Source organism: Budorcas taxicolor, chromosome 21 (genome assembly GCF_023091745.1).
Source record: "Budorcas taxicolor isolate Tak-1 chromosome 21, Takin1.1, whole genome shotgun sequence".
In the NCBI taxonomy this organism is placed as follows: Eukaryota; Metazoa; Chordata; class Mammalia; order Artiodactyla; family Bovidae; genus Budorcas; species Budorcas taxicolor.
In genome coordinates this window covers 61,290,292-61,315,202 of record NC_068930.1, presented here as the reverse complement: position 1 = coordinate 61,315,202, position 24,911 = coordinate 61,290,292, and the positions used below count along the sequence as shown (strand labels likewise).

General features: G+C 44.3%; 1 pseudogene; it reads right to left on the bottom strand.

The window, feature by feature from the left end:
* Window positions 1–338: 338 nt before the first annotated feature.
* On the bottom strand, window positions 339–1,221 carry LOC128066503 (serine/threonine-protein phosphatase PP1-gamma catalytic subunit B-like; annotated as a pseudogene).
* Between the last annotated feature and the right edge of the window lie 23,690 nt (window positions 1,222–24,911).

Here is a 24,911-nt window from a genome sequence, read left to right as displayed (position 1 = left end):
AAGATTTTCAGCTTTAAAACCATCATTATAGTTGTTTGCAAAAGGAACAGAGAATTAAAAAACAAAGCAAAACTGTAAAAAAACAAAACATTTTTTTCCTGGGTGTGGAGAGTTTTCTATTTGCTGTTATAACAAGCAAATATCATTCATTAAGTCACAAATGGAAGGAGCAGGCTCACCAACACTATTTGAGAAAGCTGAACAATCCACATAATTTAAAAAATGAAGGTCATATACTCTATATCACAAGTCCCAATTAAGCACTGTCAAAATGACACCTATATCTTTGCTTGCTTTGTGATCACACCCCTTGGAGATATTAATGGATCTCCTGGCATTCAGCTTCTTTTTCTCTGCAAGTTTTGAAATCTGAAAAAGACTTTGTCCACACTTAGCGTGGTATCTCCATTGTCAAACTCTCCACAATAATTGGGTGCAGACAACAGAGTGATCAAATGCTTCTTGGCAAAAAATTCATACCCATCTTCTACCACGTTATAGGCTCTACATATAAGATCCAAATCATACTTACGGAGAAATTTGACAACCACTTCTGCACCAAGTGTGAAGGACACTCCTCTGTCATTTTTATCCTAAGACAACTTTACCCAGGTCACATCGCAAAAGGTCACAAAGAAGGCCTTGATCTGGTCCATCAGAGGGTCACATAGTTTTCCAAATCTGCTCCACAGATTGAGGATCTGCTGACAAACCTCCAGGGCAGCAGAGTATTTTCTTGACCACGAAGGCTGCTACTGGTAAACAGTTAAAGCAGTCTGTGAACCATGTTTTCCATAGTGTAACATTTTATCTTTTACATTCATCACAAAATCCATACATTCTATTGATACTGGCACATTTGTGGTTTCTTCTGAGAAGAAAAAAAGTCTCTGGATAATCAATTTTTTTTCTTTAGCCAATAAAAGGCAGATAGTCTCCAAAGTCTGTGTCCCCCACTATAGTTTGCTTTCTAGTGGGAAACCACCATACTCCAAAAGTTGAGACAAATCCAAGTATTGCCTGTGGGTATCATCACTATTTTGAGCAATGCTTCAAGTTCTAGTAGGATGGGCTGACTGAGAAAGATTTGGCGGAACTTTAAGCACGGTTCTCTTTTTTTTGATCTCCTTGTAGCCAGACATCCTTGTGTGGCTTAGACCGTCTCATTTGCAGCAGTCATTGGTTGAGGCTGTTGATGTTGAGTTTATCTGTATCTGCCATCACCTACTCACAGTTGAACCTCCTGCAGGCCTGGGCTCACACCTGGGGATTTATACCTCCTTTCCCAAGGCCAGGAGCACAGAGGTGGCCGTGCTGGTGGTGGTGGAGGTGATGACAGAAGACATAGTGGGTACCCTCCTGTGGCTGCATTCCCTGCATCCTCTTTCTCTCCCCATTGGAATCCTGAGGCAGAACTGTGTTTTCTGATGCATGAAATAACATGCGCAGGATGATAAAAGAAACTAGATTGGAAACAATTGAAATACAGTTATCAAACTATTTTTAGATTATGTGATTCAATAATCTATGTATACTTTAAAAATCAACACATCAAATAACAGTGTGTAAAATGAAACCCAGCCTCCCTACTCTGGCCCACAAGGTGTTGCTGAAAATCTCGGCTCTGTATGCACCCATGCCAAATAGAAATATGGAGACAGAGGTTTGGAGGAAAGAGAAGGCGTATCTTTATTTCTTTGCCAGGCAAAGAGGCAACACAGCAGGCTAGTGGTTCCAGAACTGTGCCTGCCCTGGAGGAGTTAGGGAGAAAATTTATAGTCAGGGCTTGCAGTCTGGAGAAGGAAATAAGGCTCAAGGCAGTGACAGGCTTGCGTTCTTTCTTTTGCAAAATTTCAAAACAGCCACAGCTGGCATCAGGCATAACTGGGGTTGGTCCTCTCTGCGGTGATCTGTTCCTGAAGTTCCTTCTGAAATGAAGAATGTTTCAAGGTAGTGTTTCAAGGTAGTGTTACAAAGAAGGGTGTGGGGGAAAAGAATGCCAAGTGCAGGATAGAATTCACATAAACTCAGAGAGTGATTAGCTTGGTGAAGGACGAGTCTAGCTACATGTGTTTGTCAGCAGTAACAGCTAAAGAGTAACCAAGGTGGCTTAACTCTTTCGGTCCTGTTTAAGCTGTTTCTCCAGCCTGTTCATTGTTCTCTTATTTCCCTTATTTATGAGAAAAGTCTCATTTCTATTTCTGCTGCAGCAAAGGCCTTGCAGGATCTGGCCCAAGCTGCCCTCGCCAGCTCCATCTGGAACTGCTCTTCCTTAGACTCACAGCGTCCGGCCATCCCACCCTCAAGAACACTGGCCTTGACGTTCCCACTGCCTGGAGATTTCCTCTCCACATGTCCCCTGTTCTCCCACTACCCACAGTTCCCATTTCATATTGCCGGTTCCTTCCCATCCTTCAGGTCTTGGTATAAAATTCTCCCCTCTGGCAGCTTCCCGGGCCATTCGGAGTCAGCTAGCTGCTGTTCTTCTCCACATGCTACCTCATTCTTTCCATTTGTAATATTTATGCTAATTTCATTTAGTATAATTTGTACAATTACAATTATGCAAGTTTATAATAATTTGTATAGTGTGTATATATGTCCAGTTGTTTATTTACTTAGTGTCCATCTCACCTCCATGAAGGCATAGACCGCATCTTTCTCTGTGTACCTAATATCTGGGACAGGGCTTTCTACTTGGTAGATGCTTCTCTCTGCTCTGTGTGTGCATGCTCAGTCGTGGCCGACTCTTTGCGACCCCATGGACTGTAGCCCACCAGGCTCCTCTGTCCATGGGATTTCCTAGGCAAGAATACCGGAGTGGGCTGCCGTTTCCTTCTCCAGGGAATCCCCCTGACCCATGGATCGAACCTGTGTCTCTTGTGTCTCAAGCAGGAAGAGCATTGGCAGGCAGATTCTCTACCACTGTGCCACCCAGAAAGTCCTTGGTAGGTGCTTCCATACTTGTTAAATGAATGACTGCAGCGGTCCCACCCTGTGGATTAGAGGAGCTGCTTCCATGAGATAGGCAGGTATCTCAGAAAGAACCTATTGTATATATAAGCATCCAGTATAATACCTGGCACACAACAGGGGCTTAATAAATGGTAAGCAGGATTTTTATGTCCTTCTGAGTTTTCCCCTGCATGACCTTCTACTTATTCTTCTCCATCCACCGTCCACATCTGAAGTCCTAGTTCCATCCAGAATGAAGATGTGGGCCTTGCCGTGGTCTTCCTGTACCCCTCCATGCCAGCCTGCCTAAACCACAAGGCCTATCTACCTCCTTCCTCCCCAAACTCATCTCAAGTAGCTACCCTACTTGGTTTTCCAGGACCCCAGGGACATGGAGGTGGCACCTCTGCTGCAATGCTGGAGGCATTCCTGACATGCAAGCATAGAAAACCTAGTGGAGTTCCCCAGGTCTGAGAGGAGGGGTCTTCACCACTCTGCGGGGGAGACATCACCTTTGCAATTGAGTGTTAATTTGGTGGAGGGACCAAGGGGCAGGATCAGTGCAGCCCCCTCGCCTCAGGAGCCAGGAGGCTGAGAAGGAGGTGACGGTCTCAGGATGGAGGGATAGTGAGTGGGGCTCCCTGGTCACAGAGGGCAGAGGAAGAGAGAAGGATGCCTCATGATGGTGCCCAGGAAGGGGGCACGGCCGGTCCTTGATATCATTCCCTTGTAAACTGACTGTTAATCATGATTTGGGGATTTGCCATCTGAATGCAAGTGGGGTAGCCAAATAAATGTGTGCTTGTTTCAACTCATGTCCCTCTCAACTGGCTTATTCTCCCATAATTAGGGAACGCAGCAGCCTAGCAGGGACTTAGTGCCCAGATTCACTCACCCAATGTTATTTCCCCAGTAGATACCCTCTGCTCTATCCAGACAGGTGTCCCCACCATTCTGAAGACAAGCCTTGTGAACTTCCCAGCTTCTGGCCTTCTTTCACTTTGCCCACTGTCTTTCATTCACCACCCAATTCCATCTTTGTTGAGTTGTCTAGTCTACGCCAGGCACAGCGAGGCAGTAAGGAGACATGACATCTGCTCTCAAGGAGCTCGAAGTCTGTGTGGATAGATAAGGTGATGGCAGTTATGAACAGGGAGACCTGAGGAATGAATAGATTGGTGAGTTAATGAGTAAGTCTGGGTGTGTAAACACACCTCAATCTACTCAGTCCTGTGGCCCCCACTGCATTGTGTTGTTAGGAGAAATACTGACTGAAACCGCCCGCCCTGGCCAGGCATGATAGTAACCACTTGCATGACTTATCTTACAACAGGAGGTCCTGGGTAAGGAATGCAGATCTAACAACCAGAAGAATTTGGGAAGGGTCCCAAGGGAGAGACACAGACAGCAGTTGATATGTCCTACCAACCTCCCAGAATCCTCCTCACTGGAATCCATCTTGGCTGAGAGATGCTCACGCCACCAGGAAGGACCTTGAGTCAGAATGATTGGCCAGAGACAACCTGGAAAATGAATCCCATCACCATAAAACCCAAGACTGCAAGCCACATGGCGAGCAGTTCTCCTGGCTTCCCTTACCCTGCTGGTTTCCACCCCAGGTGCCACTTCCCAGCAAAGTTGCTTGTCAGCACATGGGTCTCCATGGGCAATTCATTCCTGAGTGTTAGACTAGAGTCCACTCTTGGGCCCTGGGAAAGATCTCCCTTCCTGCAACAGTTTGACCATCCATGGACAATTCATTCCTGAGTGTTAGACTAGAGTCCACTCTTGGGCCCTAGGAAAGGTCTCCCTTCCTGCAACAGTGTGACCAGTCTTATGTCCATCTTATTAATGGGTAGGAGCACACACAGGTCTGGGACTGAATTCACAAGATCGTGCCACTCTCTTATAAGAATACATGTGGGATTTCTAAGGCAGAGACTTAGAAGTGGAATTCTTAAAAGTTTCTCCTTTCTATGAACAATAAGAAATTTTTCTCTTGGTCAGTACAAACTCCTTTTCTTTCTTGAAACTAGCTTTTGGAAAATTCATTCACTGACTGATTCAACAAATATTTATTGAGCATTAAAGGAGACCAACCCTGAATTTCACTGGAAGGTCTGATGCTAAAGCTGAAGCTTCAGTATTTTGGTCATCTGATGCACACAGATGACTCATTGGAAAAGTCTCTGGTGCTGGGAAAGATCGAGGGCAGAAGGAGAAGAGGGCGTCAGAGGATGAGATGGCTGGATGGCATCACTGATGCAACGAATGTGAACTTGGGCAAACTCCGGGAGATGGTGTGGGACAGGGAGGCCTAGCATGCTGCAGTCCATAGGGTCGCAAAGAGTCAGACACGACTGAAGTGACTAACATTCTCACATGCGCCTAGTACAAATCTATTTGCTGGGGATAGGAACCAAAGGGACCAAGGTTACATTCTAATGAGAGAAGACAGAAAAGTCAAATTCTGGCATCTGAGACAGTGGTAAGTTCTATGGAGGAATATAGACCAGGGAAGGAGGGGGTGGTGTTTGGAACGGAAGTTGCAATTTTGAATAGGGTGGTCAGGGAAGGCTGAATGAGGTGACAGCTCTGTAAAGACCTGAAGGAGATAAAGAAATGAGCCCAGAGGACATGGGATGGGAAGAAGAAGAGTGTTGCAGCCAGAAGGGAGAGTGAGTGTCGAGACATGGGTCAGGGGCAAAGGGAGCCAGGACTGCAGGGGCATAAGGGGCAGAGAGGCTGGAGGTGAGGGTGGAGAGGCAGGCAGGGCTCAGATAACACAGGTCCTTCTAGGCCATGTGAGAATTCTGCATTTTATCTTAAAAGCGTTAGGAAGCCCTTAGAGAATCTTGAGCAGAGAAATGCTTTAATTTGTTTAGCAATTCAGTGTGCATTTTATGTGTCCACATGACTGGGTCAGGGCACGCCTAGATACCTGGCTCAACTGTCTGAGTGTGTCTGGGAGGGTGTTTCCAGATGCAGTTAGCATTTGAAAAGCTAACTGCCTTTCCTGGGTCTCAACTTGAAGACAACCGATCATGGCACTTCAAGCCTTCATAACTGCATGAATTAATTTCATATCTTTATTATACATACATACATACTGTTTCTCTGGAGAACCCTGACCAATACAACCAGGGTCCCTCTGGATGACGTGTTGAGAATGGATTGACTTGGACCAAGGACAAGAGCAGGACAACAGTTTCTGGGTAACTGTAACAACCCTGGTGAGAATGGAGAGCGCCCACCCTAGAATGATAGCTGTGTGGGGGTGACGAGAAGTGGTCAGATTCTAAAGCTGTTCTGAAGAGAATCAGTAGGACTTTGCTGACAGATCATGTAGGGAATAAAAGAGAAGGGACTTCTCTTTCTGGGGGTCCAGTGGTTAACAATCCACAGGCTAATGCAGGGGACACAGGTTCGACCCCTGGTCTGGGAAGATCCCACCGGCCACGGAGCTACTAAGCCCACGTGCCTAGAGCCAGTGGTCAGCAACGAGGGAAGCCACTGCAGTGAGAAGCCCATGCACCAAACAAAGAGTAGCCCCTGCTCGCTGCAACTAGAGAAAGCCCAGGCACAGCGTCAAAGACCCAGCACAGCCTAAACAAATAAACAGTATACATTTTTTAAGGAAAGAAAGAGAAGTGTCAGGGATGAAGGCTGTAAGGTTTTCTGCTAGAGGACTTCGAAGGAGGACTTGACATGAATCAGGAAGAGCAGGCTTGGTGGGGAAGGTCACAGGCTCAGTCTTGATCTGGGCAAGTATGACAGGCCAAGTGCAGAAGTGTCAAGTAGACAATAGGATGTGAGAGTCTGGAGTTCTGCGGAGAGTCCTGGCTGGAGAGACAAGCTTGGGGTCATCAGCGTCTGGATGGGACTTAAAACCACAATGAGTCAGTCAGGGACTAAGTAGGGACAGAGACAAGGAGAGGTATAGGACTGGGCCCTGGACCTCCAATGTTCAGAGATCAGGGTAAGGAAAACCAGGATGTGTGGGGATCCTAGAAGCCTCATGAAGAAAATGTTTAAAGGAAGAGGAAGTGATCAGCTGCATCAAATTGTGGGGAAAGGGCATGATGGCATATATACAAAATATGCAGAGCAGGTAAATAGATAAAGACAAAGAGCAGATGGGTGGGGAGTGGGGAGTGAGCATTGATTTGGATAGAGGGCTTTCTTTTGGGGTGGTGAAAATGTCTTGAAACTCGACAGAGATGTGTTTGCACAACATTGTGTGTATTAAATGCCATGAACTTTACTTTAAAATTATTAGTTTTATGTTATGTGAATTTCACGTCAAAAAATTTTCTGTGAGCAATCAAGCATGATAAGCATAATAAGATAGGTGAAGGTGAAGTCGCTCAGTCGTGTCCGACTCTTTGCGACCCCGTGGACTGTAACCTACTAGGCTTCTCTGTCCATGGGATTCTCCAGGCAAGAATACTGGAGTGGATTGCCATTTCCTTCTCCAATGATAAGATAAGAAATCAAGAATGATGGGTCTTGAAAATGACTACTAGATTTAGAAGTGTGGAGGTCTCTGGTGATCTGGACAGAAGTTGTTTTGGGCAGGGGGGGCGCATAGAGCAAAAACTTTAAGGAGGCCCCGTGAGGGCTGCCACAGGCTGCAGTTCTCCCAGGAGCTTTTTACTTCTCCTCCCAGAGCATGTTTTCTTTCTGTCAGTTTTAGTCACTAACCTCAAGGCTCATTTGCCTCTGGAATCTGGTTTTGACCTTGCCATTAGCAGATTTCTTACACTTCTCAAAATTTTCTTTCTAACTCCTTTTTGTATTTAAAATGATGGTTTTGTCCAACCTCACAAATTTTGTCAACTTGGCGGGTGTCTAATGATGCCTCCCTGTGGTTTTTATTATATGAACATATATTGTATGTGTACATCTTGATACTGTCAATTACAAGTTGGCACTTGCCATGGGAACTCGCTGTCTGCTTCCGTAAGGATTAAATCATGTGCTGCTGCAGCTGCTGACTTTCAACACCCCCTGAAAGGAGTTCAGGCCAGAAATAAGGCACTCTGCGCTCAGGGAGAAAAACTAGGGGGACAGATCTTCAGATAGATATTTTCAGGGGACGATTTTATGAGTCCAATTCTTGTATTTCTTCATATCTAGAAAAACGCTGAAGTCCTTCATGGTGATCTCCACTCCTTGTGACTAGCAGGAACTTACACAAGAAAGCCCTGTGGGAAGTTCCTAGACATAAAAGCCCCTCTGTGTCCCCTCTTTCTTGTTTGTATAAAAAGGGCATAGTCTTCTAGGCCTTTGTTGAGTTCCAAAGAGCAGACTTAAGCAGTTACTAATTAGGGAAGTGAAGGGATGCAGAGACAAAGGGAAAACAATCAAGAAACGATAGTTCAGCAATAGCAATGAGACAGTGTTAGTTCCTCCTCAAGGGATACACGCATAAAACAATCTGACATGTCTTTGAGCTGTTCTGCAGAAATGAAGAGCCCACCCCACCACACCCCACCTCCTCTTCCCCTGTTCAGCATCCTAATGGTGGCCACATGCTAACCACAGCATGCTGACCCCAGACTGGTTTGAACCAGGAGGTGGATGATTAAGATATCTTGCAACACCACCCTCACCACCACCAATCAGAAAAACATCACACACCCTGCAGCCCTCACCCCAAAAGTTGCCTTTAAAACCCCTTCCCTGGAAGCCACGGAGGAGTGAGTCTTTGAGCATGAGCTTGGCCCTGGGCCCTGCAATAAATGCTGACTTTCCTTCACTATAACCTGGTGTCAGTCAGTCCATCGGCCATGCTGCATAGTGGGCGAGCAGATCCAAGTTAGGTTTGGTAATAACCGTATGCAGTTCTCCATCTGGCTTTTCCTGAGTTGCACCCTTTCACAGTAAACTAGTGATCCAGTAAGTAACATGTCTCTCTGTGGGCCATTCTGTTAGGGGAAACACTGCCTGAAGTTGCCCACCCTGGCCAGGCACCATAGTAACCATTTGCATGATTTTGAGACAGGAGGTCCTGGTAAGGAACACAGAATCAATAAGCCACCACCAATCAGAAGAACTTGGGAAAGTTCAAAAAAAGACACAAGGCTTCCCTGGTGGCTCAGACGGTAGAGTCTGCCCACAGTGCAGGAGACCCGACCCAGGTTTGATCTCTGGGTCAGGAAGATCCCCTGGAGAAGGAAAGAGCAACCCACTCTAGTACTCTTGCCTGGAAAATCCCATGGATGGAGGAGCCTGGCAGGCTACAGTCCATGGGGTCTCAAAGAGTCAGACAGGACTGAGTGAATTTACTTTCAGTTTCTTTCTTTCAAAAGAAGACACCAGTCCATATGTCCTACCAACATCCCAGAATTCTTCTTGCTGGAATCCATCTTGGCTGCGCAATGCGTACCCAACCAGGAAGGACCCTGAGTCAGAGTGATTGGCCAGAGACAACACAGAAAAATAATCCCATCACCATAAAACCCGAGACTGTGAGCCACATGGCAGAGCAGTTCTCCTGGGCTCCCTTACCCTGCTGCTCTCCGCCCAGGCACCCTTTCCCAATAAAATCTCTTCATCAGCATGTGTGTCTCCTCGAACAATTCATTTCTCAGTGTTAGACAAGAGCCCTCTTTTGGGCCCTGGAAGGGCTTCCCCTTCCTGCTAGAATTCTAACAAATTTATCAAGAAGGGCATTTTGAAAACCTCTGATTGATTGTCAGTTTGCTAAGAAGTCCAGTTAACAACCTGGCCTTGCAACTAGCATCTGAAATCCACGGAAGGGTGTTGGAAGCTCCAATCTTTAGCTGGTTGGTCAGAAGAAGCAAAGACAGATAAGAACTTGGACTTGTGACTGGTCTCTGAAATCGGGGGCTGACGGGGGTGAAGGGCAGTCTTGTAGGACTGAACTCTTGACCTGCGGAGTCCGATGCTGTCTTCAGGTAGACAGGGCCAGAACTGAGTTGAATTCCAGGACACCCAGTGAATGTCTGAGAACCGACTGTTACACAAGGAACACCCGCTCCCATGTTGGTGTAGAAAAAGGAACAAAGACTGTCACCCATCCTCCAGTTATGCAAAGAGTTAATTCACAGCCCACTGCAGGAGGTCGCTGACTGTTCACCCTGAGGGGAATCAGAATGGAAAAGCAGGTAAGGCATCCAAGGCTTTGGATAAACAGGATGAGGTTCCAGATTCTTAAAAACAGTCCCCTGTGTAGTCAAGACACATAGCTCAGGAAAAATTTCAGTGACCCCAGATTCTTGCATCTTCTCATACATAGAACAGCACTAAAATCATTAACTTGAGATTCCTGTTCTTTTGTGATGAGCAGTAATCCTTCACCAAGATGTTTGCTTGACTTCGTGTTTTTCCTAGACAAAAAAATTCATATATACACTGGCCCCTACCTTTTCAGAGCAGATCCTCAGAGATATCAAGAGGGTGTTTCTCAGGCTACCATCCTCAGTGAAACCCTGAATAAAACCCAGCTCACAGCTCTTAGGTTGTGTGTGTATGTGTTTTCCATAGGCACTGGAAATTGGGTCTCAGAACAACAAAGAAAGGTCTATCCCCTGTCACCTACAAATTGGCACTGGCCGTCTACCCTTACAAGGATTAAAATTATGAGCCTCTGCAGCTGCTGATTTTCAGGACGTCCCGAAATGAGTTCAGGGTAAGAGCAAAAATGAGGCATTCTGTCTTATAGAAATGGAGAAGGCGATGGCACCCCACTCCAGTACTCTTGCCTGGAAAATCCCATGGATGGAGGAGCCTGGTGGGCTGCAGTCCATGGGGTCGCGAAGAGTCAGACACAACTGAGCAACTTCCCTTTCACTTTTCACTTTCATGCATTGGAGAAGGAAAGGGCAACCCACTCCAGTGTTCTTGCCTGGAGAATCCCAGGGACGGGAGAGCCTGGTGGGCTGCCGTCTATGGGGTCGCACAGAGTCGGACACGACTGAAGTGACTTAGCAGCAGTCTTACAGAAAAAACTAGCAGAACAGGTCTTCAGATAGATATTTTCAGATATTTCAATTTTATTAATATGAACCAAGTTTTCTCAAAATTGTCTCAAAATTGTCTCAAATATGGGGCAATTTTATTAATATGAGCCTGATTCTTGTACCTCCTCATATCTAAAAAAGCACTGAAATCCTTCATGGTGATGTCTGCTCCTTGTGACTAGCAATAACCTCCTGCAAAAAATATGTGCTTGATTGCATGTACTTCCCCTTCACCCAAATCACATGTATACTGACCTTCCCCTATTTCTCTTTGGAGAAGTTTCTCAGAGCTATCTGAAATGCTGTCTCACAGGCTATAGTCATCCTTTTGCCCCAAATAAAACTTAATTCATAACTTGCACACTGTGGTTTCTTTTTTTTTAGTTGGCACCCTTAAATTTGCATTGCTATACCACTCAAAATTCTCCAAGTCAGGCTTCAGCAATACGTGAACCATGAACTTCCAGATATTCAAGCTGGTTTTAGAAAAGGCAGAGGAACCAGAGATCAAATGACCAACACCCACTGGATTATTGAAAAAGCAAGAGAGTTCCAGAAAAACATCTATTTCTGCTTTGTTGACTATGCCAAAGCCTTTGACTGTGTGGATCACAATAAACTGTGGAAAATTCTGAAAGAGATGGGAATAACAGACCACCTGACCTGCCTCTTGAGAAACCTATATGCAGGTCGGGAAGCAACAGTTAGAACTGGACATGGAACAACAGACTGGTTCCAAATAGGAAAAGGAGTATGTCAAGGCTGTATATTGTCACCCTGCTTATTTAACTTGTATGCAGAGTACCTCATGAGAAATGCTGGGCTGGAGGAAGCACAAGCTGGAATCAGCATTGATGGGAGAAATATCAATAACCTCAGATATGCAGATGACACCACCCTTATGGCAGAAAGTGAAGAGGAACTAAAAAGTTTCTTGATGCAAGTGAAAGAGAAGAGTGAAAAAGTTGGCTTAAAGCTCAACATTCAGAAAACGAAGATCATGGCATCTGGTCCCATCACTTCACGAGAAATAGATGGGGAAACAGTGGAAACAGTGTCAGACTTTATTTTGGGGGGCTCCAAAAGGCTTCCCTGGTGGCTCAGAGGTTAAAGCGTCTGCTTGGAATGCAGGAGACCAGGGATCGATCCCTGGGTCGGGATGATCCCCTGGAGAAGGAAATGGCGACCCACTCCAGCACTCTTGCCTGGAGAATCCCATGGAGGGAGGAGTCTGGTAGGCTACAGTCCATGGGGTCCCAAAGAGTTGGACACGACTGAGCGACTTCACTTCACTTAAAATCACTGCAGATGGTGATTGTAGCCATGAAATTAAAAGACGCTTACTCCTTGGAAGGAAAGTTATGACCAACCTAGATAGTATATTGAAAAGCCGAGATATTACTTTGCCAACAAAGGTCCGTCTAATCAAAGCTATGGTTTTTCCTGTGGTCATGTATGGATGTGAAAGTTGGACTGTGAAGAAAGCTGAGAGCCGAAGAATTGATGCTTTTGAACTGTGGTGTTGGAGAAGACTCTTGAGCGTCCCTTGGACTGCAAGGAGATCCAACCAGTCCATTCTGAAGGAGATCAGTCCTGGGTGTTCTTTGGAAGGGCTGATGTTGAGGCTGAAACTCCAATACTTTGGCCACCTGATACGAAGAGTTGACTCATTGGAAAAGACCCTGATGCTGGTAGGGATTGGGGGCAGGAGGAGAAGGGGATGACAGAGGATGAGATGGCTGGATGACATCACCGATTTGATGGACCTGAGTTTTGAGTGAACTCCGGGAGTTGGTGATCGACAGGGAGACCTGGCGTGCTGCAGTTTATGGGGTAGCAAAGAGTCGGACACGATTGAGCGAATGAACTGAACTGAATCATCTAGTTTAATTTTGTCTGTTTATGAACTTTATATCCACGGAGTCTTTGTGAATGTTTTCTCCTGTATCTGGCTCATTTTGTCAACGTAATGCATAATATTTAGCCACATTGTTGCATGAGGAAATTTCATTATTTTATGGTATTCCATTATACCTATCTATTATCTATCTATGTAGAGAGAAAGAGGGGGAGTCTGATCATTCTTCTAAGGAATTTTGTTGTCAAGGAAAAGAAAAATGGGCAGCTTCTAGAGGGGATGGTGGGGTCAAGAGATGATTTTTCTTTCCCTGTTTTTCTTTTTTTAAAGATTGGAGAAAAAAACAGATCTTTCTCTTTTCTAAGAAAACTCCAAAGGAGGAAGAAAAAATGATAATCCAAAAGAGAGAGGGAAGTTGAAGCCATGCCCTTGAGTTGCTGAGAGGGGATGGTACACATAGGGCATGGGGGGTGGGGGGTGGGGGAGGATGGATGCCTTAGCTAGGAACATGAAGAATCTGCCCACCTGTCAACTGAAAGAAAAGTGCAGTGTGAGGTCTGCGAGTCAAGTTTTATTCAGGTTTTACTAAGGACTGTAGCCTGGGAGACAGTCTCTCAGATAGCTCTGAGTAACTGCTCCAAAGAGTCAGGGAGGGAACTTCCCTGGTGGTTCAGTGGCTAAGACTCTTCAATCTCAATGCAGGAGGCTCAGGTTTGATCCCTGGTCAGGAAACTAGATCTCAGACGCTGCAACAAAAGAGTTTGCATGCTGCAACTAAAGATTCCCCATGCTGCAACAAAGATCAAAGATCCCAGGAGCCACAGCTAAGACCCAGTACAGCCAAATAAACAAGGAATGTTTAACAGAAGCGAGGCAAAGCTAGTTTTTATGTGATTTTTGTTGTGAGGGGATACACTCAGTCAGCATACATCTTGGCAAAATGTTATCGCTAGTCAAAAAGAACAGGTACCTCAAGTTAATGGTTATGTGCTTTTCTATGTACAAAAGGTGTAAGAGGCAGGGTTCATAAGAATTCTCCCTGACATGCATCTGACTGTCTAAGGACCTGTTTGTCCAAAACTCAGAGCAGTCTGTTGTCATCCTCGTTTCCTGTATCTGCAGCACAGAGTGCTTCATCCTGTTGTTGCCATCATCCCTTTGTCTGAAGCACAAGTGCCCTGTTAGCAGCTGCTGCGGGTTAATCTCGGTGAATTTAAATGGAGGGTGAGACGCTGTTTGCTCTTGCTTTGCACGTCCTAACAGGAAGCAAAGCAGACTGTGCCATCACAGATGTAGGTAGCAGTGTAAGGCTCAGAGAACTGCACTCTGAAAAGGACACTCAGGGACAGCCTCTAGTGGACTGACAAAGTTTTATTATCCAATTGTGTAGTTTTATAATTTTCAGGGAATAGAGCATAAGACAGACTTGCATGTAGCCATTTCAGATAAACATCAAAGCATTTAAGCATAAAATACAGTTCCCACTACCCATAGCTTTGGTGAAACTCTAAAGGGAGTCTTATCATGAAACAACAGTCCTTGCTCTCAGAAACAGGTGGTCAGAAGGAAGCCTTCGAATGCCTCAAAGCAGGACGTATCAGTTCAGTTCAGTCGCTCAGTCATGTCTGACTCTTTGCGACCCCATGAATCGCAGCACGCCAGGCCTCCCTGCCCATCACCAACTCCCGGAGTTCACTCAGACTCACGTCCATCGAGTCTGTGATGCCATCCAGCCATCTCATCCTCGATCGTCCCCTTCTCCTCCTGCCCCCAATCCCTCCCAGCATCAGAGTCTTTTCCAATGAGTCAACTCTTCGCATGAGATGGCCAAAGTACTGGAGCTTCAGCTTTAGCATCATTCCTTCCAAAGAAATCCCAGGGTTGATCTCCTTCAGAATGGACTGGTTGGATCTCCTTGCAGTCCAAGGGACCCTCAAGAGTCTTCTCCAACACCACAGTTCAAACGCATCAATTCTTTGGCACTCAGCCTTCTTCACAGTCCAACTCTCACATCCATACATGACCACTGGAAAAACCATAGCCTTGCCTAGACGGACCTTAGTCAGCAAAGTAATGTCTCTGCTTTTGAATATGCTATCTAGGTTGGTCATAACTTTTCTTCCAAGGAGTAAGCGTCTTTTAATTTCATGGCTGCAGTCACCATCTGCAGTGATTTTGGAGCCCCCAAAAATAAAGTCTGACACTGTTTCCACTGTTTCCCCATCTATTTCCCATGAAGTGATGGGACCGGATGCCATGATCTTCATTTTCTGCATGTTGAGCTTTAAGCCAACTTTTTCACTCTCCTCTTTCATTTGCATCAAGAGGCTTTTTAGCTCCTCTTCACTTTCTGCCATAAGGGTGGTGTCATCTGCATATCTGAGGTTATTGATATTTCTCCCAGCAATCTTGATTCCAGCTTGTGTTTCTTCCAGTCCAGCATTTCTCATGATGTACTCTGCATAGAAGTTATATAAGCAGGGTGACAATATACAGCCTTGACGTACTCCTTTTCCTATTTGGAACCAGTCTGTTGTTCCATGTCCAGTTCTAACTGTTGTTTCCTGACCTGCATACAGATTTCTCAAGAGGCAGGTCAGGTGGTCTGGTATTCCCATCTCTTTCAGAATTTTCCACAGTTTATTGTGATCCACACAGTCAAAGGCTTTGGCATAGTCAATGAAGCAGAAATAGATGTTTTTCTGGAACTCTCTTGCTTTTTCCATGATCCAGCGGATGTTGGCAATTTGATCTCTGGTTCCTCTGCCTTTTCTAAAACCAGCTTGAACATCAGGGAGTTCACGGTTCACATATTGCTGAAGCCTGGCTTGGAGAATTTTGAGCATTACTTTACTAGCATGTGAGATGAGTGCAATTGTTCGGTAGTTTGAGCAATCTTTTGCATTGCCTTTCTTTGGGATTGGAATGAAAACTGACCGTTTCCAGTCCTGTGGCCACTGCTGAGTTTTCCAAACTTGCTGGCATATTGAGTGCAGCACTTCCACAGTATAACCCTTCGTTATCCATTCCCAGCCTCAGGCACTCGGTGAACGCTCATAACCCTTTGTTATGCTCGTTCCAGCTTCCAACCTTCATTAAGAGTGGCGCAAATACATTTTCAGTATTTGCTCAAAGCCTTCCAGCTCCTCCACGTAGCAGGGTGGATGTGCTGGGGGTGCTTGCAGAGGTTCTTTTCACGTGGATTCACTTTTCTCAGAAAAATAGGAAATGAGATTACCAACTGAAGATGATTGCGGAGAAGGTCACGGGTTTTAGGAATGAGACTGTGAAAGCACCATTTGGCAGACCGGAAACTTAACTAAGAGAGTTTGAGTGATTTCTGGACAATCTCCAGGGCCCACTTACAGTTGGATGTCATGAATTTATAGCAGCCTGGTTCCAGAATGCCCTGCAGTGACATTCTGCCTCATAAGCCCTGGGCCAAGCAGGGTAAACAATGGATTAACCATGTTCAGCTAAGCAAACGTGAGGAAGTGAAAGAGCCTATGAAAGTGGTCATGGAATTCAAACTGGGTTAATGGCTGTGAGGGCACAAGGTAAGTAGCAGACAGGGAAACATGGTGAGGAGTGAAATGGATTGTAGAGTCTGGTGGGTTACAAGGATGGTGAGGGCTGAGGTCCTGGAGAGAATGAAGCAGAAGGTAGGAAGAAGTGGTGGAGAAGGGGATGCTTGACATTGAGGTTGTGGAGGATTGGGAGTTCCCGGTTGCTATGAATTGTGTCCCCCCCACCCCAATTCATGTATTGAAGCCCTTATCCACAATGTGATTATATTTGGAGATAGGGCCTGTAAGGAGTTAATTTGGGTTAAATGAGGTCATACAGGTGGGCCCTGATGATGAAGGATTAGTATCCTTATAAGAAAAACTAGAGAGCCTTCTTTCTTCCTCCCTACCCTCACGTCACCACCCAGTGAGGATACGGTGAGCTGGTTGCAAGCCAGAAGGAACACTTTCACCAGAAAACAAATCAGCTGGTACCTTGATCTCGAACTTCTAGCCTTCAGAACTATGAGAAAATTAATTTTTATTGCTTAAACTACTCTGCGTACGGTATTTTGTTATAGCAGCTTGAGCAGACTGATAACGCTGGTAATGACACAATCTACTTTAGGATATGACATAGAAATATGGGTTCAGGATGTTGGAAGGACTAGCAATGGGTATACTGGAATTATTGAGAATCATGACAGGCATCGTGCAGGAGAAACTGACAATGAGTCAGGAGCAAGGAGTTTGGTTCTGATGTCAGTAAAGACCGTAATGGGGAGAGATGGTGGTTGTTGACTCAGTGATGAATGTTGTTACGGGACATAAGGCAGAACATGAAGGCTCTAAAGCCGAGTTGTAGAGTAGAAATCTCATCCAAACCCTGGTTGAAATCCCAGCTCTGTCTCTTATTCCCTGGGTCTCCTGCCTTCCCAGGCTTGCTGAAGGGGTGAGTGAGTCAGTGCCGGGAAAGAATTCTGAGCATGCTGGAGGGATCATAATCTTGGCTGAGAAGCCACAGAACAGGCATTGAGTGGACAAGAAGCATCTTGTTCACCTTGTGAAGGGTCCGGTTTCATCCCTGGGTGGTTTGTGAAATCCCATGAAAATGCACTTGGTGAAGGGAGCTCTTCAGGGAAAAATGTACTAGATCCACAGGCTGAAAGCAACCTCCACCAATAGCAGAGCCTCTGCTGATTTAAATGGCACCCACTCCAGTACTCTTGCCTAGAAAACCCCATGGACGGAGGAGCCTGGTGCAGGCTACTGGCCAGGGGGTCGCAAAAAGTCGGACGCAACTGAGCCACTTCACTATCACTCCATAGAGGAGAGTAAAGCACAAAGCTCACTCCCACCTCAGGGCCACTGCATTTGTTCTCTCTGCCTGGAGATGTTCACAGAATCTGCTGACTTCATTCAGCCTCCCTATCCTGACGGTCCAATCATTCACCACTCGCTTATTCTGCTATTTCTGTCAACACTAGAAGGCAAGCCCCATGGCAGCAAGAAATCTGCTTTTTTATTCATTTCCAAACTCAAAAGCACCTAGAGCAATGCTCAGTAAATTAAGAAAAAAAAAAAAAAAAAGAATGAATCATCTTAATCCTAAACAAAGTTATCTGGGTGGGGTCCTGAAGTCAAATTACCTCGCAAAAACAATGCCCAGAGGAAAATACAAAAGGAGACATATACAAGAATATTCATTGCAAATTATTTATGATAGGAAAAGACTGTAAACCACCCAAAGGGCCATCAGATGGATAGCTGAGAAAGTTGTGCTCCATTCTCATAGTGAAAGACAATGTTCTCTGCTAAGATTCTCCATCATGAAGTTACTTGTTTTTCCTTTAGAAGAAATAATTCTTTTGTGGGGAGGTACTTCAAGACTATGTAAATATCCTATGTAAATTTCTCAACCTATGTTCATCTGCTAGATTTAACATTCACTGATGTATCTTACCTAAAATTTATTATTGCTATTGCTGCTGTTTTGTCGCCATGCTGTGTCCAACTCTATTGCAACCCCATGGATCCTCTGCCAGGCTCCTCTGTCCATGGGATCTCCCAGGCAAGCATATGAGTTGCCAATGCTGCTGCTAAGTCGCTTCAGTCGTGTCCGACTCTGTGCGACCCCATAGACAGCAGCCCACCAGGCTCCCCCGTCCCTGGGATTCTCCAGGCAAGAACACTGGAGTGGGTTGCCATTTCCTTCTCCATTGCATGAAAGTGGAAAGGGAAAGTGAAGTCGCTCAGTCTTTTCCAACTCTTAGCAACCCCATGGACTGCAGCCTACCAGGCTCCTAAGTCCGTGGGATTTTCCAGGCAAGAGTACTGGAGTGGGGTGCCATTGCCTTCTCCAAGAATACGGGAGTGAGTAGCAGTTTCCTTCTCCAGAGGATCTTCCCAACCGTGTCTCCTGCTTGGCAGGCAGATTATTTACCACTGAACCACCTGGGAAGCCCCAATTATTGCTATGATGATTGCCAAATAATGATTTTCTGATTATTCCCTTATTCCTTCTACACTTAATAGTTAGCATTCTACTGCAAGTAAGTGCTCTCTTTTCACTTCATTCTTTTATTGATATCAATGTAGATGCATAGATTCCTATTTTATTCAATGTAATATAATCTGCTACTCTTATTAACTGTATTGATGTTCAAATTGGCCAAGAATCTGACTTTTTCGTCCTTTGCAATGTCTCTATAAAAGCATCTCTTTTCTTTCTGGAGCCACAAAATGTTTCAGGCTCATTTTATACTCTCTGCACCCTTCTAAAATCAGTAATTTTTCATTTTGCTAGAAAAAAAATAGGATTTAGAAACCAAGATCTGGGGATTAGGTGTGTTCATTGTTACTTATTTACTTCTACATCTTTGTATTTTGAGAACCACCAGTTGACACCAATACCTCCAATTCCAATCCATCAGCATAACGTTCATTCTAAACTTCCCATTTTCATATTTCTAATTCTCCCCTCTGACAATGAGAAACCTGCCTTCCATTATCTATTATTCTCAGTATACTTGTGTATTTCCTCAATCCCACTTTACATAAGTAATCTTCCAACTCTGCTTTGTCACTGCCGAGTTCTGCCACTTTCTTTGCCAAAGACTCTACTGCCAGGGCACTGACCTGCTGGGCCCATAATCTTTTAAAATATGTTTATTCATTCATTTGGCTGCGTGAAGTCTTGGTTGCAGCATGAGGGATCTTTGTTGCATCATGTGGTCCTTCGTTGCAATGCATGGATTTTCTACTTGTGCTGCGTGGGCTCTGGAGCACGCAGGCTCAGTAGTTGTGGTGAGTGGCTTAGGTGCCCCGACGCATGTGGGATCTCAGTTATCCAACCATGGATCCAACCTACATCCCCTGCATTGCAAGACAGATTTTTAACCACTGGGCTACCAGGGGAAGTCCTGGGCCTATAGTCTTGTATGAACCCTGATCACTGTTAGGGCACCTCCAAACTTGGCTCCCTTCCTCACTTGGACCTATTCAGTCACTTCGCAGCTGGGTTATTAAGTAAGGAAGCAAAGAAGGTAGGCAGGAAGTCCATATGAATATTTCACATAAATATAAAACAAAATTGTTCAAAAATAAATCCCCATATCAAAGGAAAACAAATACATCTATATATTGAGTTGTGGCATAAGTACTCAAACAGAAACTATTTCAAGTCACTTTAATGCAAAGTAATTGGACAGCACATTCCCACAGACACTAAGAACAAAAAGAGCTACAAGAGGGGATTCTTTGGCGGTCCAGTGGTTAGAACTCCACATTCTCATTACCCCCGCCCAAGTTCATTCCCTGGTTGGGGAACTAAGATTACACAAGCCATATGGAACAGTCAGAAAAAAAGAAAAGAGCTACAAGAAAACTAAATGGGTTTCAATAATAACCCAGAAATTCTACTCCTCAGTGTATAAATAAGAGTAATGAAAATGTGTGTCCACAAACAAACTTGTACATGAGTGTTCATCACAGCATTACCTATAAGAGACAACTGGAAACAATCAAAATGTCCATCAACCGTTGAAGGGATTTTAAAATGCGGCATATCCATGCAATTGAATATTATTCAGCCATAATAATGAATGCAGTACGAATACATGCTACATGGGAAGGAACCTTGAAAATATGCTAAATGCTTAAAGAATCCAGTCAAAAAGAACACATATTGCATGATTCCATTATATGATGTATATAGGCAATTTTACAGAGACAGTAAGCAGATTCAGTTCAGTTCAATTCAGTTCAGTTACTCAGTCGTGTCAGACTCTTTGTGACCCCATAGATTGCAGCACACCAGGCCTCCCTGTCCATTACCAACTCCTGGAGTTTACTCAAACTGATGTCCATTGAGTTGGTGATGGCATCCAACCATCTCATCCTCTGTCGTCCGCTTCTCCTCCTGCCTTCAATCTTTACCAGCATCAGGGTCTTTTCAAATGAGTCAACTCTTCGCATCAGGTGGCTAAAGTATTGGAGTTTCAGCTTCAACATCAGTCCTTCCAATGAATATTCAGCACTGATTTCCTTTAGAATGGACGGGTTGGATCTCCTTGTAATCCAAGGGACTCTCAAGAGTCTTTCCCAACACCGCAGTTCAAAAGCATCAATTCTTCGGTGCTCAGCTTTCTTTATAGTCCAGCTCTCACATACATACATGACTACTGGAAAAAATATAGCCTTGACTAGATGGACCTTTGTCAGCAAAATAATGTCTCTGCTTTTTAATATGCTGTCTAGGTTGGTCATAACTTTCCTTCCAAGGAGCAAGCGTCTTTTAATTTCATGGCTGCAGTCACCATCTGCAGTGATTCTGGAGCTCCCCAAAATAAAGTCTGACACTGTTTCCACTGTTTTCCCACCTATTTGCCATGAGGTGATGGGACCAGATGCCATAATCTTCATTTTCTGAATGTTGAGTTTTAAGCCAACTCACTCTCCTCTTTCACTTTCATCAAGAGGCTCTTTAGTTCTTCACTTTCTGCCATAAGGGTGGTGTCATCTGCATATATGAGGTTATTGATATTTCTCCCGGCAGTCTTGATTCCAGCTTGTGTTTCTTCCAGTCCAGCGTTTCTCATGATGTACTCTGCATGTAAGTTAAATAAGCAGGGTGACAATATACAGCCTTGACGTACTCCTTTTCCTATTTGGAACCAGTCTGTTGTTCCATGTCCAGTTCTAACTGTTGTTTCCTGACCTGCATACAGATTTCTCAAGAGGCAGGTCAGGTGGTCTGGTATTCCCATCTCTTTCAGAATTTTCCACAGTTTATTGTGATCCACACAGTCAAAGGCTTTGGCATAGTCAATAAAGCAGAAATAGATGTTTTTCTGAAACTCTTTTGCTTTTTTCACGATCCAGTGGATGTTGGCAATTTGATCTCTTGTTCCTCTGCCTTTTCTAAAACCAGCTTGAACATCAGGGAGTTCACGGTTCACGTATTGCTGAAGCCTGGCTTGGAGAATTTTGAGCATTACTTTACTAGCATGTGAGATGAGTGATTGTGCAGTAGTTTGAACATTCTTTGGCATTGCCTTTCTTTGATTGGAATGAAAACTGACCTTTTCCAGTCCTGTGGCCACAGTTGAGATTTCCAAATTTGCTGGCATATTGAGTGCAGCACTTTCACAGCATCATCTTTTAGGATTTGAAATAACTCAACTGGAATTCCATCACCTCCACTAGGTTTGTTCATGGTGATGCTTCCTAAGACCCACTTGACTTCACATTTCAGGATGTCTGGCTCTAGGTGAGTGATCACACCATTGTGATTATCTGGGTCATGAAGATCTTTTTTGTATAGTTCTTCCGTGTATTCTTTTTTTTGTGTGTGTGTAATAAAGTTTTTATTAAAGTATAAAGGAGATAGAGAAAGTTTCTGACATAGGCATCAGAAGGGGGTAGAAAGAGTACCCCTTCTGTGTATTCTTGTCACCTCTTCTTAATATCTTCTGCTTCTGCTAGGGCCAGATTGGTGTATAACTGCTATGCAGTGTGTTAAGTTTGTGCTCTACAACAAAGTGAATCAGTTATATACATGCACATATCCCTTCTCTCCTTACCTTACGTACCTCCTGAGAAACCTATGTGTGGGTCCAGAAGTAACAGTTAGAACCGAACAACAGACTGGTTCAAAGTTGCAAAAGGAGTGCGTCAAGGGTGTATATTGTCACCCTGTTTATTTAAATTATATGCAGAGTACATCATGCAAAACGCCAGGCTGAATGAAACACAAGCTGGAATCAAGATTGTCGAAATATCAATAACCTCAGATATGCAGATGACACCACTCTTATGGCAGAAAGCAAAGAGGAACTAAAGAGCCTCTTGATGGAAGGTGAAGGAGGGGAATGAAAAAGCTGGCTTAAAACTCAACATTCAAAAAACGAAGATCATGGCATCGGGTCCCATCATTTCATGGCAAATAGTTGGGGAAACAATGGAAACAGTGAGACACTTTATTTTCTTGGGCTCCAAGATCACTGCAGATGGTGACTGCAGCCCTGAAATTAAAAGACACTTGCTCTTTGGAAGTGAAGCTATGACAAATCTAGACAGTGTATTCAAAAGCAAAGACGTTACTCTGCCAATGAAGGTCAAAGCCATGGTTTTTGCAGTAGTTGTGTATGGATGTAAGAGTTGGACCATAAAGAAGGCTTAGCTCTGAAGAATTGATGCTTTTGAACTGTGCTGTTGGAGAAGACTCTTGAGAGTCCCTTGGACTGCAAGGAGATCCAACCAGTCAATCCTAAAGGAAATCAACCCTGAATGTTCATTGGAAAGACCGATGCTAAAGCTGAAACTGCAATGCTTTGGCCACCTGATGTGAAGCGCTGACTCATTAGAAAAGTCCCTGATGCTGGAAATGATTGCAGGAGGAGAAGGGGACCACAGAGGAAGAGATGGCTGGATGGCATCATCGACTCTATGGATATGAGTTTAAGCAAGCTCCAGGAGATGGTAAAGGACTTGGAAGCCTGCATGCCACAGTCCATAGGGTTGCAAAGAGTTGGACATGACTGAGCGACTGGATAACAACAATCCCCTCCCTCCTGAGCCTTCCTCCCACCCCACCCCCACTGCATCCATCAAGGTCACACAGAGCACTAAGCTGAGTTACTGCAATATGATACATATATACAATGGAATATTACTTGGCCATCAAAATGAATGAATTTGAGTCATTTGCAAAAAGACATTTATCTTTTTAGAGCAGTTTTTGGGTTATAACAACATTAAGAGGAAGGCAGAGGTTTCCCGTATACCCTCTGTCCCCACACATGCATAACTTCCCCCGCTATCAGTATCAGTCACCAGAAGAGTAAATTTTTATCAAGGATGAACCTACACTGACACATCATAATCACTGAAAATCTGCAGTTCACCATAGGATTCACTTTTGTTGTTGTATATTCTATGGATTTGAACAAAAGTATAATGACATAAAACCATCATACAATATCATACAGAGTATTTTTCTGCCTTAAAAAATCCTCCATGCTCTGCATTTTCACCTCCCCCAACCCCACCCTGGCAACCATTGATCTTTTGATTGTCTCCATACCTTTGTTTTTTTCCAGAATGACTTCTGATAGCTCAGTCAGTAAAGAACTTGCCTGCAGTGCAGGAGACCCAGGTTCGATCCCTGGGTTGGGAAGATACTCTGGAGAAGGAAATGGCAAACTACTCCAGTATTGTTGCCTGGAAAATCCCACGGACAGAGGAGCCTAACAGGCTACAGTCCATGGGATTGCAAGAGTTGGACATGACTTAGCGACTAAACCACAGAATGTCTTATAGTTAAAATCGTACAGTATGTAGACATTCCAGTTTGGTTGCTTTCACTTATTATGCATTTGTTTTCTCTTTTAATCATACTTTTTATGGATGTATACATGCCTATCAAGAGTACAAAAGTTTTCAGGAATAATAAACATTAAGTTATAATAGTAGTTACTTCTGGGCTGAGGAAGCAGGGACAGAGGTACCTTCAGATACAAGTTTTTTTAAGAATCAGAACAAATATGACATGATGTTATCATTTGTTAAGGCTGGAATGTGGATATATGGGCACGTGTTATTGTACAGTCTTGTCTTACATTTGAAATATTTCAAAAAAACACAGTGAATTAGGTTTTCAAAAAGCCAGGATACTCACTGCTATTTAATATTGTACTAAAATTCCTAGTCAGTGTAACTAAATAAGACTCAAATATATGCCAGAGTGGTTGAAATAGTGAGATCTTTGAGTGGACTTGGGTAAAGAATTTTTTTTTTGGTAACAAAAGAGCATTTGTTCAGAAGCAGGACTAGTATGAAGATACCAGAGGTCTTTCTCTGAATGGATAAAGGAAGGGCTTCTCTGGTAGCTCAGTGGTAAAGAATCCGCCTGCCAAGCAGATAATGTGGGTTCGATCCCTGGGTCAGGAAGATCCTCTGAGGAAGGAAACAGTAATTCACTCCAGTATTCTTGCCTGGGAAATCCCACAGATAGACAGGCTATAGTCCATGGGGTCTCAAAGAATTAGGCACGACTTAGCAACTAAACAAGAAGAAGCCCTGCGAGTTTATGAACATAAAGCA